The sequence below is a fragment of the Lithobates pipiens genome, unplaced genomic scaffold (genome assembly GCF_037356315.1).
Source record: "Lithobates pipiens isolate NorthernLeopardFrog02 unplaced genomic scaffold, aLitPip1_a1.2 Scaffold_18, whole genome shotgun sequence".
NCBI lineage: Eukaryota > Metazoa > Chordata > Amphibia > Anura > Ranidae > Lithobates > Lithobates pipiens.
Genome location: NW_027507758.1, coordinates 331,940,874 through 331,954,244, shown reverse-complemented (window position 1 = coordinate 331,954,244; position 13,371 = coordinate 331,940,874).

Sequence of the window (13,371 nt, the reverse complement as noted above, 5' to 3'; positions counted from 1 at the left end):
TCATTGTTTCTTCCTACTAATTGATTTGGTTTGTGAGTGACCCTTGGGGTAATGTCCAGCTGAATGCAGCTGGTACAGCGGCATATGGTCATATATGGCCAGTAAATTTCCTGATCTACAGTGGTTTGTGAGTAATGTTTGTTGTTGATGTCTGTTTTTCAGTGCTGCAGCCACCGTCTGTCATTAACCCCCCATTGCCCTGTAATAGGCATCAACTTTGGTGCCTCTGTTCCCAGTTGACGCCTATTATGGGGAAATGCATTGGGTGGAGCCACATCTATGATGTCATCATGCACGAGTCGGCTGGCAAAGACCGCGGCTGTTTCTGTATTCGCCAATTGTAAGCTTCAAATGTCTAAGTGCAATATGTGCTTTTAATAAACATTTGGTTTTAACTTGTTACACTGTGAAGTTTCTTCCTCTTTCCACACATGCATGAGAGTTACTGTGAGTCGGCACACACATGCTTCATAGAGTATCGGCTGATATCCTTGGATGACAACCTTATTGAGATTGGATCTGGAGAAGCTTCTTTCTATCTGCTGAGCCTAATGGAAATGTAGCAAGTGAGATCTCTATAATCTGAGAACATATACGGTGCATCCGGAAAGTATTCACCGCGCTTCACTTTTTCCACATATTGTTAGGTTAGTTGTATTCCAAAAGGGATTCAATTCATAATTTTCCTCAAAATTCTACAAACAATATCCCATAATGACAATGGGAAAGAAGTTTGTTGTCTTTGCAAATTTATTAAAAATAAAAAACAAAAAAAGTCACAAGTGCATAAGTATTCACAGCCTTTGACATGACACTCAAAATTGAGGTGCATCCTGTTTTCACTGATCATCCCTGAGATGTTTCTACAACTTGATTGGAGTCCACCTGTGGTAAATTCAGTTGATTGAATGAAATACTTGTATAGAGCACAATGCGAACTGAATCGCCTCTAGGCGCTGTGGCGAGCTTTGATCATCTGCTAAGAGAGGAAGGTCTTGAGTTTTTTCCTAAAAGCCAGGTGATTTTCTTCCAATTGATTGGACATGATTTGGAAAGGCACACACCTGTCTATAGAAGGTCCCACAGTTAACAATGCATGTCAGAGCACAAACCAAGCCATGAAGTCCAAAGAATTGTCTATAGACGTCCGAGACAGGATTGTATCGAGGCACAGATCTGGGGAAGGGTACAGAAACATTTCTGCAGCATTGGAGGTCCCAATGAGCACAGTGGTAAATGGATGATGTTTGGAACCACCAGGACTCTTCCTAGAGCTGGCTAAACTGAGTGGTTGTGGGAGTAGGGCCTTAGGGTGGTGACCAAGAACCCGATGGTCACTCTGTCAGAGCTTCAGCGTTTCCCTGTGGAGAGAGAACTGTCCAGAAGAACAACCATATCGGCAGCACTCCACCAATCGGTTCTGTATGGTAGAGTGGTCAGACAGAAGCCATCCCTCAGTAAAAGGCACAAGACCGCCTGCATCATGCTGTGGGATGTTTTTCAGCGGCAGGAACCCGGAGTTTAGTCGGGATCAAGGGAAAGATGAATGCAACAATGTACAGAGACATCCTTGATGAAAACCTGCTCCAAAGCGCTCTGGACCTCAGACTTGGGCAAAGGTTCATCTTCCAACAGGACAATGACCCTAAGCATGCATCCAAGATTACAAAGGTTTGGCTACGAGACAACACTGTGAATGTAAGTGAGTGGCCCAGCCTGGAGCTTGAGAGTTCCTGCAAAAAAGAATGGGAGAAACTGCCCAAAAATAGGTGTGCCAAGCTTGTAGCATCATACTCCAAAGTCTTGAGGTTGTAATTGGTGCCAAAGGTGCGTCAACAAAGTATTGAGCAAAGGCTGTGAATACTGAAGTACATGTGATTTTTTATTTTTTTTTATAACTTTGTAAGGATTTCAAGCAAGCTTCTTTCACACTATCGTTATGGGGTATTATTTGTAGAATTTTCAGAAAAATAATTAGTTTAATCCATTTTGCAATAAGGCTGTAACATAACAAAATGTGGAAAAAGTGAATACTTGTGAAAGTACAGTGGATACACTGTACTTTTAGTAAGAGTCTATGTGGAGATGGCACCTTCATGAGCACTTTTTCATGCTGTGTCTGTCGATCTGAATATGGATAAGTCACATATTTACACATGTAGCAATTTATATGCAGTGCCATTTTGACTTATTTTTGGTGGTGTGTTCACTTAGAGAAGCGCACTGTTTTTTTTTTTTTTTGTTTGTTTTTTTTTTTTTCTGTTCAGGCTTACTGGGTTGCGGCTCTCACAAATTTTATTGTAATTACATTTCTTATTTTCACTTTTTTTGTGTGTAGTTTTTTTGGTAGGATAAGAGCAGGATTTGTTTTGGTTATATATTGGCATGAAGAAATTCTGTAAAGTAGGAATTCTTTCAAAAATATTGATTTTAATTGTTTTTTTTTTTTTATCAATTTACAAAATGCAATGTGAGTGAACAGAGGAAAAATCTAAATCAAATTAATATTTGATGTGACTATCCTTTGGCTTCAAATCGGCATCAATTCTTCTAGGCACACTTGCACATAGTTTTTAACTACTTCCCACCCGGCCAATGTACATATACGGCCGGGTGGGAGCTCTCTACTTCTGTTGAGGAACGATCTTCAGAAGGAGGGGGATCGCGCGCGTGCATCGGCGCGATCCCGATGTGCTTGTGTCACCCGGACACGGTGCATCTCGGATCTGCAGGAGGGCTCTGTGATTGGCCCTCCTGATCACATGACAGCCGTGTCCAATCACGGTCGTCATGTGATGTAAACAAACAGCTGGTTGCTAGGCAATCGGCTCCTCCTCTCCTCACACAGAAGTCATCGCTGAGGAGAGGAGAGCAGATCGCTGCAGCCGGCTGGTGATCAGTGAGTATGAGCTGTTTTTACAGCTTTTTACTAATTGATCACCAGTCTAGTGTAATACACACATCACCACACAGTGTAAACACACATGTCACCACAATACACATGTCACCACACATGTCCCGAAAACACACATGTCCCCAAATAATAAAAAGACATGTCCCCCACATATGTCCCACTAAAATCACATGTTCCAATGATTATCTGCACACATATGTACGTGATCACCTGCACACATCTGTACATGATCATTTGCGTATATATGTCCGTGATCACAAAAACCAATTATTATACACTTAACGGAATTTTTTATACCGATACAATACATTTTGGCTTTAATTTATGCCAAAATTTGATTTTATGGGATTTCTTTTAAAATAGAAAAAAGAAAATATTGGTTTTTTTTTTTTCCAAATTTTTTTTTCCAAATTTCCGCTTTTTTTGCGCTTATCGCAAAAATTTTTAAAACGGAGTCGTGAATAAATACCACCAAAATAAAGCTCTATTTGTGCGAACAAAATAATAAAAATTTAATTTGAGTACAGTGTAGCATGACCGCGCAATTGTCATTGAAAGCTGAAAATTGGGCTGGGAAGGAAGGGGGCGAAAGTGCCCTGTATTGTAGTGGTTAAAGAAACTTGGCAGGTAGGTTCTTCCATACACCTTGGAGAACAAACCACAGATATTCTGCGGATGTAGGGTGCCTCAGCTCTTCCTCTCTCTTCATATAATCCCAAACAGACTTGATGATCATGAGATCAGGGCTCTGCGGGGGCCAAACTTTCACTTCCAGGACTCCTTGTTGTTGTTTACATTTAAGATAGTTCTTAACATTAGTTAGTTATATAACATTGACTGTATGTGTGGGGTCTTTGCCCTGCTGGAGAATACATTTGGGGCCAATCTCACACCTCCCTGATGGTATGACATGATGGATAAGTAATTGCCTGTATTTCTCAGCATTGAGGACAGCATTGATTGGACAATATTGAGATGTATAGATAGATGTAGTGGTCGGCCAAGGAAACTTATCACAGCAGATGAGACACACCATGTTTACTTCCCTTTGGCATTGGAAGATGTTCAGCAGTGTTATCAGAACAGAATTGGTGGAAACCAGTGGCACCAAAAAGCCAAACCACCAATGTGGAAACAAGGCTAAGTGGCTCAACTACAGCATGTACAAAAACATAGGAACTGGAGTGCAAAAAATGGCAGCAGATACTTTAAACTGATGAGTCAAGATTTGACATATTTGGCTGAAGCAGGAGGCAGTTTGTTCACCGAAGGGCTGGAGAGAGGTACAATGAGTGTCTGCTGGCAACCGTGAAGCAACATTATGCCATACCATCAGGGAGGTGTGTGTGTGGCTCCAAATTACTCTGCAACAGGTCAATGACCCCACACATACAGCCAATATCATTAAGAACTATCTTCAGCATAAAGAAGAACAAGGAGTCCTAGAAGTGATGGTTTGGCCCCCACGGAGCCCTGACTTCAACATAATTGAGCCTGTCTGGAATTACATAAAGAGATAGAAAGTTATGGCAGCCTACATCCACAGTACTTCAATATGTTTGGAACAACCTACCAGCTGTGTTCCTTCAAAAACTGTGTGCAAGTGTACCTAGAAGAATTGATGCTGTTTTAAGTCAAAGGGTGACATCAAATATTGATTTGTTTTGGATTTCTCTTCTGTTCATTGTTTCCATTTTCTTAATTGATCAAAAAAAAAAACACTTTATGAAAGCATTCTTAACCACTTTCAGACCGGACCATTTTGCTGGTAAATGACCAGAGGTCTTTTTACACTTTGGCACTGCGCTGCTTTAACTGGTAATTGCGCGGTCATGCAATGTTGTACCCAAACAAAATTTGCGTCCTTTTCTTCCCACAAATAGAGCTTTCTTTTGATGGTATTTGATTGCCTCTGCGATTTTTATTTTTTGCGATATAAACGTAAAAAGACCGCAAATTTTGAAAAAAAATGATATTTTCTACTTTTTGTTATTAGAAAAATCCAATAAACTCAATTTTAGTCATACATTTAGGCCAAAATGTATTCAGCCACATGTCTTTGGTAAAAAAAAAGTCAATAATTGTATATTTATTGGTTTGCGCAAAAGTTGTCACATCTACAAACTAAGGTACGTTTTCTGGAATTTACGCAGCTTTTAGTTTACGACTGCCTATCTCATTTCTTGAGGTGCTAAAATGACAGGGCAGTACAAAACCCCCCCAAATGACCCCATTTTGGAAAGTAGACCCCCTAAGGAAATTGATAAGAGGCATGTTGAGCCCATTGAATATTTTATTTTTTTGCCTCAAGCGATTGAATAATGACAAAAAAAAAATTTTTTTTTTTTTTTTACACAAAGTTGTCACTAAATGATATATTGCTCACACATGCTATGGGCGTATGTGAAATGACACCCCAAAATAAATTCTGCTGCTTCTCCTGAGTACGGGGATACCACATATGTGGGACTTTTTGGGAGCCTAGCCGCGTACAGGGCCCCGAAAACCAAGCACCGCCTTCAGGCTTTCTAAGGGCGTAAATTTTTGATTTCACGCCTCACTACCTATTACAGTTTTGAAGGCCATAAAATGCCAAGATGGCACAAAACCCCCACAAATGACCCCATTTTAGAAAGTAGACACCCCAAGCTATTTGCTGAGAGGCATGTTGAGTCCATGGAATATTTTATATTTTGCCACAAGTTGCGGGAAAATTACAAACTTTTTTTTTTTTTTTTTTTTTTTCACAAAGTTGTCACTAAATGATATATTGCTCATGCATGCCATGGGCATATGTGAAATGACACCCCAAAATAAATTCTGCTGCTTCTCCTGAGTACGGGGATACCACATATGTGGGACTTTTTGGGAGCCTAGCCGCGTACGGGGCCCCGAAAACCAAGCACCGCCTTCAGGCTTTCTAAGGGCGTAATTTTTTGAGTTCACTTCTCACTACCTATTACAGTTTTGAAGGCCATAAAATGCCAAGATGGCACAAAACCCCCACAAATGACCCCATTTTAGAAAGTAGACACCCCAAGCTATTTGCTGAGAGGCATGTTGAGTCCATGGAATATTTTATATTTTGCCACAAGTTGCGGGAAAATTACAAACTTTTTTTTTTTTTCACAAAGTTGTCACTAAATGATATATTGCTCATGCATGCCATGGGCATATGTGAAATGACACCCCAAAATAAATTCTGCTGCTTCTCCTGAGTACGGGGATACCACATATGTGGGACTTTTTGGGAGCCTAGCCGCGTACGGGGCCCCGAAAACCAAGCACCGCCTTCAGGCTTTCTAAGGGCGTAATTTTTTGAGTTCACTTCTCACTACCTATTACAGTTTTGAAGGCCATAAAATGCCAAGATGGCACAAAACCCCCACAAATGACCCCATTTTAGAAAGTAGACACCCCAAGCTATTTGCTGAGAGGCATGTTGAGTCCATGGAATATTTTATATTTTGCCACAAGTTGCGGGAAAATTACAAACTTTTTTTTTTTTTCACAAAGTTGTCACTAAATGATATATTGCTCACGCATGCCATGGGCATATGTGAAATGACACCCCAAAATAAATTCTGCTGCTTCTCCTGAGTACGGGGATACCACATATGTGGGACTTTTTGGGAGCCTAGCCGCGTACGGGGCCCCAAAAACCAAGCACCGCCTTCAGGCTTTCTAAGGGCGTTACAGTTTTGAAGGCCATAAAATGCCAAGATGGCACAAACCCCCCCCCCCAAATGACCCCATTTTAGAAAGTAGACACCCCTAAATTTAGGGGTACACTAGTGAGACTAGGTAATAAATGGCGGGTGCCCTGAAACTATAAAAAAATAACTAACCAACCAGCGTCACCTGTAACAGTTATATGGTGATCACTGGTGAAAGGGTTAACTAGGGGGCAATCAGGGGGCTTTATGCGGTAGTATATGGGGGTCCCTGGCGCTATAAAAAGCTGCGGCGAACCTAAATACCTACCTGCCTAACTAGCGTCACCTGTGACACTAATACAGCGATCAGAAAAACGATCGCTTATTAGGCTGGGTTCACACTGGAGCGATGCGGGAACGCCACGAATGCGCGGCGGGTTCCCGCATCGCATGCCTCCCGGCGGCAGTTCACACTGCCCTATGCGAACTGCTGGGAGTGTCAGTGAAATGTTAATGACACCCCCAGATCAGTTCGCATATCGCAGTGCGATCTGCAAACTTGGATCGCATGGTGTGAACACCCATGCGATCCGATTCTGCTGCGGACCAAAAAAAGGGTCCCGTGCGAGTTTGCGGCGGGTGCGGCGGGTGCGACACGAATTCAGCCATACTATCTGTATAGCTGAACTCGAATCGCACAGAGATCGGATGTGATTTGCACTGCAGTGCGGTGCGAATCACATCCGTTCTCATAAACCGCTGCAATGTGAACCCAGCCTTAGTGACACTGGCGACGGGGGGTGATCACGGGGTTAAACCTTTATTGGGGGGGTTAGGGGGGTACCTTAGAACTAAAGGGGGCTAACCCTAACTGCCCTAACAGTTATTAGTCACAAATGACACCTGCCGGGTGATCAGGGGGTTAAACCTTTATTAGGTAATAAATGGCGGGTGCCCTGAAACTATAAAAAAATAACTAACCAACCAGCGTCACCTGTAACAGTTATATGGTGATCACTGGTGAAAGGGTTAACTAGGGGGCAATCAGGGGGCTTTATGCGGTAGTATATGGGGGTCCCTAGCGCTATAAAAAGCTGCGGCGAACCTAAATACCTACCTGCCTAACTAGCGTCACCTGTGACACTAATACGGCGATCAGAAAAATGATCGCTTATTAGGCTGGGTTCACACTGGAGCGATGCGGAAACGCCGCGAATCCGCGGCGGGTTCCCGCATCGCATGCCTCCCGGCGGCAGTTCACACTGCCCTATGCGAACTGCTGGGAGTGTCAGTGAAATGTTACTGACACCCCCAGATCAGTTCGCATATCGCAGTGCGATCTGCAAACTCGGATCGCATGGTGTGAACACCCATGCGATCCGATTCTGCTGCGGGCCAAAAAAAGGGTCCCGTGCGAATTTGCGGCGGGTGCGGCGGGTGTGGCGGGTGCGGCGGGTGCGGCGAATGGCTGAACTCGAATCGCACAGAGATCGGATGTGATTTGCACTGCAGTGCGGTGCGAATCACATTCGTTCTCATAAACCGCTGCAATGTGAACCCAGCCTTAGTGACACTGGCGACGGGGGGTGATCACGGGGTTAAACCTTTATTGGGGGGGTTAGGGGGGTACATTAGAACTAAAGGGGGCTAACCCTAACTGCCCTAACAGTTATTACAGTCACAAATGACACCAATGCAAAAAAAAAAAAAAAAAAAAAAAAAAATGACATTGGTGTCACTGTGACTGGGGGGGCAGGGGTAATTGGGGGGGTGATCGGGGGGTAAAGGGGGGGTGTGAGTGTGCCTGGCATGTTCTACTGTGTGTGGGATGTGTTGGTGCAACTCACTGATCCGCTCTCCTCCGTGTCGGAACGAAAAATACCGACACGGAGGAGAGAATACATCACTTCCTCTCCTGTGTTTACATTACAGGAGAGGAAGTGATGTCACCGGGGATTTCCATTCGTCGGGAGCGATCGCGAGGGGGTGGCCATGAATGAATGGCCGTCCCCTCGTCCGGGATCGCTCCCGAACGAAAACCGACCGCCGCAGGCACCGGGCGGGGGCCCGATCGGGCCCCCGACCCGCGGGAGGCAAATCACGTACATGTACGTGCTTATGCCTGCCCGTGCCATTCTGCCGACGTACATCGGCGTGAGGCGGTCGGCAAGTGGTTAATATACAGCTTTTTCCCCTCACATACTGTATGCCTAAAGCTTTTGCACAGTATTTTATATACATACATATATAATGTATATGCAGTGTATAGTTTTTCCAAGAGCCATCACACTCCAAGTGTCTTGCTTGTATCACCAGTTTCTTTATTGTCATTACAGGTATTTTCACAAAACACAACAGTTTCAAGCCTCGCACCTCTTCATCAGGTGAAATGCTAATTACACTGCACAAGACTGCCTTTTTAAATACTACTGCAGAATGAAAAACACACATTTAAGCAGCACAGGCACTGTCTGTAGTTAGTATCCCATAGCAACCAAACCAGTATAATAAAGGGAAAATTTTCTAGCAGAAGACCTCTCTCCTCTCGAGAATATGGATTCTTTGTATGAAAACATAATCACAATGATGTTGCATTGTATCAACCTGAATATCCTACTTTAGTTAACAATGAAACATCCAAAAATGTAAGCATCATATTTCAGGAATTAGTCTAAATCCACTGAATGACTTTCTCCAAGAAAGCACACAAGAGAAAATCAGCTGTCACAAAACTAAATGTAAGTCATAATCCATATTTAGACCACCTGGATGTGGAGCGCTGAATCATTTTATTTACCACACCTTTTTTTTTCAACATAAAAATATGATCACCTGGAATACTAGAGGCCCCCCTTCTTCCCTTTCCTACATGTCAGGCTGAGATCAATATGGAGCTAGAAAATTGGAGTAAATGTTCATTCAACACCTCTATCTTAGTGGAAACTGCTTATAAAGTATTCTCTGTTGGTATTGGGTCTCTGTCTAGATCATTTGAGCCAACCAGAACTACCCTGACAGATGTTTCAGAGGTTGCGGGTTATGTGGGGGCACAATCTGTACTTGGCGACCCTGCTTTAAACCCATAGCCATTTAGGCCAGAATTGTTGGGCTACTCCAAACTCTATTTCACCTACTTGTTCTCAAGGATGCACACACAGCCCTTCTCGATTGACCAATTCTGGGTTTTTTCTCTTATCAACAGAAATTAGCAACTTATCTGTTTTCGTTGCAAAACAAATGATATCCAAGGCATGGAAAACGTCTTCAGTCCCCTTTCAATAGGTTAAAGATTACATGAACTTGATGCTGGTGAATGAAAAAATGTCCATTATCCTTCACGAATTCACAGTCTAAATTTCTCAACGTTTGAGATCCATGGCTACCATGAACCATGACCTATAATTTAGTTCTAAACCCATTGCCTGAGTCTATGGTGGGTGAATTCTATCCCCCTCTTCTTTTGTGTTCCATCCCATTCTTTCTTTGCATTTCACTTCTGACTGTTCGTTCTTTTCTTTTTTTTTCTTTTTATTACTTTCCTTCTTTGGCATTGCTGGGTCCCTGTACTGAATCATAAATTATTTGTTTTTTATACTATGGAATGCACATAATTTAGTGTCTTTAAAAGCTCTTTAGGACATGGCCTCAGTATATGTCCTTGTACCTTGTTATTAATTTATTGTAGCTGCTCTGTGGGTGATTTAGTTGTTATTTCTTGCCTTAAAATGAAAGGGTAACTTATGGAAAAAAATGCAAATAAAAAAAATAAAACTATTGCATATACAATTGCAACTCAAGTCATATTGAATGTTATTAAAAAGGACCCTTCCTTTTCAATCTGCAGCTCTGATGTTTTCTGTAAAATGCAATGCAATATGGCTACCTGGAAGTGTTCTGTACACAGAATGTGTACAGTGTGCCCCAGAAACAGAATTTCCTGCTTATGTAATTGGCTTTCTGGTTTTCCCAGAAGTCTGCACTAAGCTACAAGTCAGGTATCGGGCCTCCCCTGCAACAGAAATTACATTTGTTGGTGAGATACTCCCAATAGGAAATCACATCTAAAGGGATGCAGACTCTCCAATTTCCTCATTAGACTCCTGCAGGTGCTGCAGCTGGATGATAATTATGAAACCACTACCATTACATTCACTTTGAACATGGACACAAACAAACACACAGGGATTTCTTCAGAATAACAAAAGGTAGGAATCTGCAACAACATTTGTTAAAATACATGCAATGTACATAGAGCATGCAAAGGGGAATGCTTTTTTCTCAACAAAATTGGACTTACTCTTTAATAAAAAAAAATATTGAATGTGAAAAATACAATTGCCTCCTCTTCTTGCCTAGAAATGGGTAAGGCTGAATTTTCAAGGATAGTCTCTATACCATGTTACATGGGCCACATACATTACAAAGGAACATGAATGTGTAATGTTATTAATCTGGCATATGATCCCTTTTATTGGATGCCTAAAATTGATTTCCCTTCAAAATTAGGAGACACTGCATACAAGATAAACAGGGAAATAATTCTCCTACCCCCTGGTGTAGAGGTCCGAAAGTCACATTGAATCGACATGTCCCTCTGTACATGGTTCCTTTTGAAAGCCTGAAACAGACATCTGCAATTCAGGAATATCCGGATGGGCCTGTGCCAATGGGGACTGATATTTTTTAATAGAGGTAAAAGTTATTGCGCTAGTACAGGGTGACATTTCATTAAGAGAGCAAGATCCTTTTGGATATATTGTGTCTGGATTCCTATAGCATTAAACCTAATAGTTTATGCAATTAATAATCTAAGGATAGGATATAGTCTCTACTGAAATAGAACTGTCATCTGTTGCAACTGTACTTCCAATTAACTTTGGTCACTAACAGTACCTTTGTATACCTTAATAATTGGCTGTGAACCAAAAAACACATATGGAGGATGATAATTGTCATATTTTAATAACTGTTCTTGATCAGTGGGGTTAGTACACTATAGATATCCATGTGCAATTGACCCTACTCCACACAGACAAAAATTAGCAAGAATGACATTTTTTGTCATCTTATTGAGATGTTGAACTGAATTTTTTTAACTCTATATCAGTGTTGCATGGAGTTGCTATTGGGTGTCACTGTCACTCCACCACAAAACAAAGAATTCATAAATAAACCTGATATATATCACACCGATTAGACCATGTAATCTTTTCAAAAAGGTTTTTGTAATTTTAATGTATACTTTTGTTTCTTAATCTAGTGGGGGTGTAAATGAGGCCTATATCACCAATTACCTTATTGTCATTATGGACATCTTCATGAAACACAGCTTCCATCCTCATCAGGTGCAAGACTAAATATATTGCTCAGGCATCCTCATTAAATACTACTATAAAACAGAAATTATCTACAGGTAGCACAGACATCGCGGGTCGCGGGGAAAATCGCGGGGGTGTGTTATACGCCGATCCCCCGCTGTTGTGAGCCTCTGGGCGGCTTTCAGCCGCCTTCGGCTCTTCTCGGCTGCTTTCGGCCACCTTCGGCTCTTCTTGGCGGCTTTCAGCCACCTTCAGCCGTTCTCGGGGGCTGAAAGGTGCAGAGAACGGCCGAAGGCGACCAAAATCTTCAGAGAATGGCTGAAGGCGGCCGAAAGCCACCGAGAACTACAGAGTGCCGCCGAGATACACAGGACATCTGGCTCTGTATCTCGGCAGTGCCATTTTTAAAAGGAAAAGCTGCAAAAAAAACTGACAAGGCTGAAAATGACACTGACAAGGGTGCAACGATGGACAAGGCTGCATGATAATGCTGCAAATGATGGACAAGGCTGCATATGACACTGACAAGGCTGCAAATGATGGGCAAGGCTGCATGACAAGGCTGCAAATGACGCTGACAAGGGTGCATTGATGGACACTGATAAGGCTGCATTGATGGGCATTTAAATGTAAGTTTTTTTCCTTAAACTTCCCTCCTAAAAGTTTTTTTTCTTTAAAATTCCCTCCTAAACTTGGGGTGTGTGTTATACGCCAATAAATATGGTAACTTGAATGCAAATGTTTAGATCTCAAGTGCATTACTTAATATTTTTCATTATTAACCCTCATCTGCCATATAGCTGGCCACCCCTCAATTATAGCTAGGCTTTCTTGTAAAGTTATGTCTTGTGAAGTTATTGTCATGCTAGGCCCCTGACACTGTGTGAAAGTAGACATAAATTGACACATGGATCTCATGAATGCAGAGTATCTATAATGAGTAGAGAAAACTAGGAATTCAGTTTTCCCCAGGCATTTTAATCTTGCACCGTCTGGAGTCTTGAAGGCTTCATAGAATCTTGAGTGTGTAGGTGTGCACACTTGTTACAAGCAAGGCCTGGCCAAAACTCAGTGTTCCCTTCAGTAGACAGGTATGTGCTTCTATCAGGAGTCCGGCATACTGCCATTAGCTCTACTCAAGAAATAGCACTCCATTTTGGATGACATATTTACCCACAGGACTGAGTGTCAGGACAGCTAAGCGAGTCTGGACTCGGAGAGCTGAGGTGATTAGTAAAGTCCAAGAGATTGGGGGAGTCTAAGTCTCGGAGGAGAAGGCGCTCGGGTGACTGAAGATCCCCTTCTGAGAGGCTAGGCAGTGGGTCGGGAGGGCCTGTAACTACAGGTCTTTTGGCATTGATGATGTTGTATGTACCTGGGTAGCTGGGGCACGTCCAGAGAGTAATGAATAATTGCATATTTTCTGAATGGTCTGGGGTTGTGGGCGGGGGAACCCCTGGGCTCTGTTTTAGGGACAAATCTG